General features: G+C 41.1%; 1 protein-coding gene across 3 annotated transcripts in view; it reads right to left on the bottom strand.

Moving 5' to 3' along the window:
- Positions 1-1,353: 1,353 nt before the first annotated feature.
- Positions 1,354-7,022, bottom strand: part of SPATA6L (spermatogenesis associated 6 like) — a 100,896-nt gene continuing 95,227 nt past the window's right edge. For all 3 annotated transcript variants that reach the window (XM_014589324.2, XM_006152425.3, XM_006152426.3), the window contains one exon: positions 1,354-1,374. The gene's annotated coding sequence lies outside the window, so the exon portion shown is untranslated. The remainder of the gene's footprint in view (positions 1,375-7,022) is intronic.

Raw genomic sequence — 7,022 nt, 5'->3', positions numbered from 1 at the left:
CTAAAATCCCAAGCCTATTTATTTTTATTTTAACCAGTTGATTGAGGTTTCATTGCCATTATATAATATGAACACATCCAAAGTATATAATTTTATTTTGACATATACCCATTAATACATAACCAGAGTCAAGGTGATGAACATAGGCATCATTAAATTACAAGTTTTCTTGGGAACATTTTTATACTCCCATAACCTAAGCAGGCACCAGCTAAGACCTGACCATGCTCATTGCTTGTATTTCTGGAGTCACACCACTGTACACACCACTTTCCTTCAATCAACAAAATTATTTTGATACACATCCATTATGTGCATGTAAAAACTTTACTGCTGAGCACTATTCCATTGTATGGATACCCTATGGTTTGCCCAAATTATCTATTGATCCAAATCTAATTTTTAAGACACCTCAGAAGGTTTTGTCAGAGGGCATATTTCCTTCTTCTTACACACATTCATTATACCTTCCCTAATTGCCTCACTTTCCCCAAATCTCTTCTCTACTTGGTCTTCCTATTCCTTAATGTCAAAAATAGATCACTGGTCCTCAACCCCAAGATGCCATTTTCACTCACATCCTAGAACTTACAGAAGTAACCTATCTTAGAATGTAATCAGATATTTCCATATGTTATTAAACTAATCAACATGAGGCTTGATTATAAAGAAATCGAATTGAGTTCTGCAAACCTCACTGTTCACTGATATCATTATTACATACTATTAATCAGGAGTCAAAAGTGGCCATGTGCCAGACCCAGCTTCAAGTATTCTTTATGTGGCCACCAAATCTTTCACCATTTTAAATTTGAATTTGAACATCTTTTGTGAGGAGTGAGGGGCAGCGGTTACACTGTCTACCTCACTCAATATTATTTCAAACCCCATTGCTTTTGACAGTTATAAAACCTTCCTGGGCTAACAACATGAGTTTGCAACATCTTTTGAGTCACACTCAAAACATTTCAATGCCCTAATACATCTAGAAACTCCAGGAGGGCACAGATTGTGGCTTATACTCCCTAGAGTGACCCTGTCGCCCAACAAGGTCCAGTACTGTACTGAGCACATGGTAGGAGCTCAACACATACAAACTGAGTGTATTCATGCCGGGCTATAGAGCAGATGTGGTGAATGGTGAGGACCAGGAGATCACATGATCCAGTGAGCAAATGATGTTGTCATGCGTCAAGTTGGACTTACCTTACTCAGTGCGCCCAGTAAGATTCGATGACCACAAATTCTCACCACACATCCAGTACCTCCAGCAATAACATCTACTGTCGACAGTCTGTTCCTGGAAATCAGCCCACTGACATGGGTGTGATGTTTATATCAGTTCAAAATACCAATTTAAATGAGTGTCCATTTCTAAAGAAAAAGAAATAGAAAGATTTTGGGTTTTTTTGTTTGTTTGTTTTTGTTTTTTCCCCAGAGTAGTAATGGAAGGGAAGGGAGCACTCCCTAAAAATAGTATCTACAAACAGTATTCCAGTGACAGGAAATAAGGACAGAAAGTATCTTATTTTTGTTAACCCAAAAAGTGATTAATCTTTTCCCAGTTTCCATCATGAGACCTCAGCTGCCCTGTCACTGACTAAAATACTGACTTTGCATTTTTACAATCCTTTAGGTTGACTTATCTAGAAGGCACTAGACTCAGGGACAAGAAGGCACTAGACTCAGGGACAATCAGGTGACAACCACAGAGTGGCAGAAAGTGGTACAACGAGTATGAGGTTTGAAAACAAAACAGAGCAGGGTTTGGAAATAATTGGCTCTGGCACTTGAGCTGCAGTGAACTGAGCAAGAAAATGAGGAAACAAGGCCCAGCTGCAGTGATGCAAGCCAGGAGACGCTGCTACTCCAAAGACAGAGGCCACATGGGAGGCCTAGGTTCAATTCCCTACCCAACCTAAAAAAAAAAAAAAAAAAAAAAAGATAGGACCAGCAGTTGGCGTAATGGCTATGTTGCTGGACTCCCATGTAGTTGACCTTGGTTTGAGTCCTGGACCCAGTGGCTTAAACTCACACTGGGTGCGTGTGCATGCATGCCCAAGATCCCTAGAGAAGAATTGAGGAAAAGGGGTTGTGGAGTGGTCATCCCCCTTGAGGGGCGATTTCTCACTTTCTGTCTCTCTCTCTTTCTGGCAAGTGCACTTGCCCTATAGCAAAAACCTCTCCAAAACAAAGAAAAAGAAAAAGAAAAGGAAAATGGGAGCAATCATGATTTCTTTAAATTAAATGAGATGAGAATAAGAATAGCTAATAGTGCTCATTTTGTGTTCGGCACTGATTTCATGTTTTAAATGTATTATCTACTTACAACATTATAAAGTAGATATTATTACTATATCCATTGTATAAGGACATGGAGACATAAGAGGATAAATTATTTTCCCAAGTCACTCAGCCTATAAATAGCAAAACCACAATTTAAATCCAGTTGCTCTTGGTTCAGAATCCTCAGTCTTATCACTCATGTGAGACTCATGCGAAGCACTTGGTACAACACCTGGCAAATGGAGCCATCAACCAAAGGACTGAATACATGATAGCAGGGCTATAGGGGGAAGAAGAAAAGTAGAACATTTACCTCATCTCTTGACTGCCATTCTTGGTCCCCCAAACCTAGATAGCATGGTGTTTAAAAGACAGTAACTCTCCCAAGCCCAGACCCCCACAAGTAGCTCTTGTCCCAGCCTCCTTTATGGAAGGACTTAGGACAGATCACCTTTCACACCCACCTAGGCTAACCAGGAAGTAAAATGACACACTTTGGCTGGCTCAAAAGCACCTCCCACCAATCACAATGAAAGGCCCAAGACCTAGCACATGTATTGGTACTCTCTTACCTTGGAGCAAACTCTCTGCCTTGCTAGGGGTCTCCCTCCCGTCCCATCACTCAAGAGCCTTAATCCTGGTGTTCCAGTAGCCTAGCAGCTCCAAAATCTCCTTCACTGTTTCTGATGCAGGCCATGGTCCCGCTCAGAGCTGCTGTCCCAGAGTTCCTGATATCAGAAGACCATAATCTCCCTACCAGCCCCTCACTAATTAGACCCTCTCACATGAAAGCAAACCCAGCTGCATGTTCTATCTGAACCATTGGCTGGCATGGTCTTTTAAATAAGGCAGAGCTGTGCAGGCAATAGAGAATCACCAACTAATGAATTCCAGCAGGTGATTCTTATGGTTAGATGAGGAGAGTTGATAGTATACTATGGACTACAGAGTTCTTTAAAGATAAAGACAAGAAAACAGAAATATATACTTACAGGGATGCAGATGGATCACTCTAGAAGAAATGGAATCCCAAGGAGAACATTGTGAATAGGGAACTCCTCACTCTGCTGAAGGAGCTCTGTCAACTCAGCCATCCTGAAAAAGACCACTGGCACCAAAGAAAAGCTCCTATCCTAGATACAATCCTATGTTGTCAAATTCTCTAGTTCTGAAGGTGAAACTAAACACAGATTCTTCACTCTGATAAACAGTAACTTTATTGCCATATTTTGGCATCCCTAGACTCAGTGTGGAGGATAAAAGGGTCCCAGTCAAGGGAGTAGAGGGTTGCAGCCCTTACCAGTGTTGGCAGGGTTCCCAGTACAAGAGAAGAGAGGACAGGAGTTCTCTCCAAAACCTGCAGGTCCCCAGGTAATGCTGGGATGGGTACCCTAATCAGGAAAACATGACAGTCCCACGTAGCAGTGCTAGCATATTCATAGTTCACAGTATGGACCAGAAGGTATGTCCTGTTCTTAGACTGCCCTGCAGAAAGGCTAGAGGGCTCCTTTAATAGAATAAATTGATGGCTATATAGAGAGCAACAGGCATTCAGGGGCTGGGCTAAACTCACATATAACTCATCAGTCTTCTCAAACTATACACTTAAAACCAACCACGAAACCAGCAGTTCGTGTAATGGCTATGCCGCTGAACTCCCATGTAGTAGACCATGGTTCAAGTCCCAGACCCGGTGGCTTAAACTCATGCTAGGCGCATGTGTGTGTGTGTGTGCCCAAGATCCCGAGAGGAGGATGGAGGAGAAGGGATTGTAGCGTGGCCATACCCCCCCCGGGGGGGGCGATTTCTCGATTTCCGTCTCTTTGTCTCCGTCTGCTTCTCAAACTATACACTTAAAACCAACCACGAAACCAGCAGTTCGTGTAATGGCTATGCCGCTGAACTCCCATGTAGTAGACCATGGTTCAAGTCCCAGACCCGGTGGCTTAAACTCATGCTAGGCGCATGTGTGTGTGTGTGTGCCCAAGATCCCGAGAGGAGGATGGAGGAGAAGGGATTGTAGCGTGGCCATACCCCCCCCGGGGGGGGTGATTTCTCGATTTCCGTCTCTCTGTCTCTCTCTGTCTTTCTGGCAAGCACACGCGCCCTATAGCAAAAACCTATGCCCGGCCAAAAAAAACCATCCACCACTTTTACACAAACACAGCATTCATACTCTTGTTTGTTGTCATCTCTTTTATAATTCCAGGCCTCCAGGCTTCCTCCTAACTTTAGGTCAGTCTAGTAGCCCTAGAGAAATGTCCTCATTGTATAGCACCTTTTGCTAGGAGGGTGCAGGTTCCACAAAGGAGATTTCTCCAGGAGCCTCTGCAAACCAAGACCCCATGAAACTTCTACTAAAGTAGTCCAGGCTTTGACAGATATGCAGCTGGAAACGTCAAGAAAGGAATTATAAATTAAACAAAATAGGTGGAAATTCTTTTTATTATGTTTAATTACACAGATATTTTCAATATAATCCAAACCTCAATGTGTCACACAATTATTCACACTATTGTATATTCCAAAAGCCAAATACCCCAACCATAATCCTGGGCCCAATATGATTTCTTAAAATGGAAAGAATTCCTTGAGAAATGAAAAGTTAATACAGGAATAATTTAAGAGCGCAAATAAAATGAGGGAAAGGACTTAATTTAGTGTGAAAACCAAAAATAATTTTAAATAAGAATGGGTATTTAAGATCTTCTTACATTAAATTAAATTACGGAGATATGCCCAGAACATTAAAGAAAACAAACGAACAAACAAAAACTCCAGATGATTAAATTTTTGGTATATATTTTAACAATAACTGAAATGGAATACCAACTCATTAGGGCTGATTTCCTTCAGCTTATGTAAGCAGCCCTCTTCTGAGCCCTCTATAATCTTAGCGTAACACAGTACTTTTTTTTTTTTTTACAACAACTTAGAGGTGATATCAAAACAACAAACTGACAAGTGTAATTTTAGAGACACTGAAAGCATTTAAACACATGTAATGTAAGCTTGCTGTCTGCCTTCCAAATGTGGAATGCTTATTGTAACATATACCTCGACTTGGCTGAAATTCTGAAATTTTCGTAATATATACCTCGATTTGGCTGAAATTCTGAAAAATAATGAGTTTTGTTTGATTGTTTTTGTTTTGGGAGTTTCTTTTCTACTTTAATTTTTAATTTAGTTTTCATAATTTACATAACAAACCAATTGCTATGGTCATAATGAGAAAAGAAAACTTGGCTCTCACTGAAACTTGTAAAAACTAAAAGTTTGGGGTATTACCTTAGTTCATTTGGGCTGCTATAACAAAATGCCGTAAACAGTGTAGCTAATCAACAAAATGGCTGAAAAGTTGAGATCAAGTCACCAGCAAATTTGGAATCTGGCAAGAGTTTTCTTCCTGGCTCATAGACGGCCTTTTCTCACTGTGCCCTGCATGGCACAGATGCAAACATTCTCCCATGGCCCTATTTTTATAGGACACTAATTCCATTTATGAAGGACCCACCTTCATGACCTAATCATATTCCCAACATCCCCACACTTAATATCATCACTTTGGGGGTTAGAATTTGAACAGATAAATTTTGATTTGAAGGAATACAAACCACAGCAGGTATGGTAGAGGAAAATGCCAAGACTATCATATGAAAGGACAAAGGTTTCTAGTTTCAGGCCCCGCTTCTCTGGGCCTGTACCAATAAAGTCAAATGTACCTCTAGTCACTTCCCTCTTCTTGCTCCCTCAAACTGTGTAAGCATTTTTTTTTAATTATTTAACTTTATTTATTTATTTGTTTTAATTTGACCAGAGAGGAACAGAGAGAGAGAGAGAAAGTGAGAAAGCAAGACTTCAGGTCCGGGACTTGAAAGATAGTCGGCCATATGGGAGTTCAGTGCCCCCAACCACCATGCCACCTGCTGGTCCCACTGTGTAAGCATTTTACAAAGGCATGCTACTAAGTAATTTATAATCTGGCTTTGGCAGTCATGCCTATAGAAACTAATTTTTTTTTTTTTTGGAGCGGTTTTCACTATAGGGCGCGTGCGCTCGCCAGATAGACAGAGAGAGACATAGAGACAGAAAGCAAGAAATCACCCCCCAGGGGGGATGGCCACACCGCAATCCCTTCTCCTCCATTCTCCTCTCGGGATCTTGGGCACGCACGCACACGCGCCCGGTGTGAGTTTTAAGCCACCGGGTCCGGGACACGAACTGCGGTCGACTACATGGGAGTCCAGCGACATAGCCATTATGCTAACTGCTGGTTCCCAAGAAACTAATTATTTAATGCAGTTCTTTCAGAGAAAAATTTAAATAAAATTTTGTTCTTCATATTAAATTTATTAAGAATTGCTGGGGGACCAGCAGATAGTGAAATGGTACATCACTGGACTCCCACGTAGTCAACCACAGTTTGAGTCATAGACTCAGTGACTTAAAACTCACACCAGGAGCATTTGCATGCATGCTCAAAATCCTGAAAAGAGAATGGAGGAGAAGGAATTGAGGGATTGCCATCCCCATGATGATTTCTCACTTTCTGTCTATCTCTCTCTGTCCCTCCAGTGAGCACAAACACCTTATAGCAAAAATCTCTCTTCCAAAAAAAAAAAAAGAAATGATAGATAGGGAGCTACAGTCCAAAAAAAAAATAGCCTCCTCTTGTAGATTTATCATAAAAATTCAATCTTTAAAACAAGATCTGAATTCTTTAGATGGAATGCTCT

The sequence above is a fragment of the Tupaia chinensis genome, unplaced genomic scaffold (genome assembly GCF_000334495.1).
Source record: "Tupaia chinensis unplaced genomic scaffold, TupChi_1.0 Scaffold000354_1, whole genome shotgun sequence".
NCBI lineage: Eukaryota > Metazoa > Chordata > Mammalia > Scandentia > Tupaiidae > Tupaia > Tupaia belangeri.
Note: the sequence above shows the minus strand (reverse complement) of the source record. Positions and strands in the feature narration are given on the sequence as shown.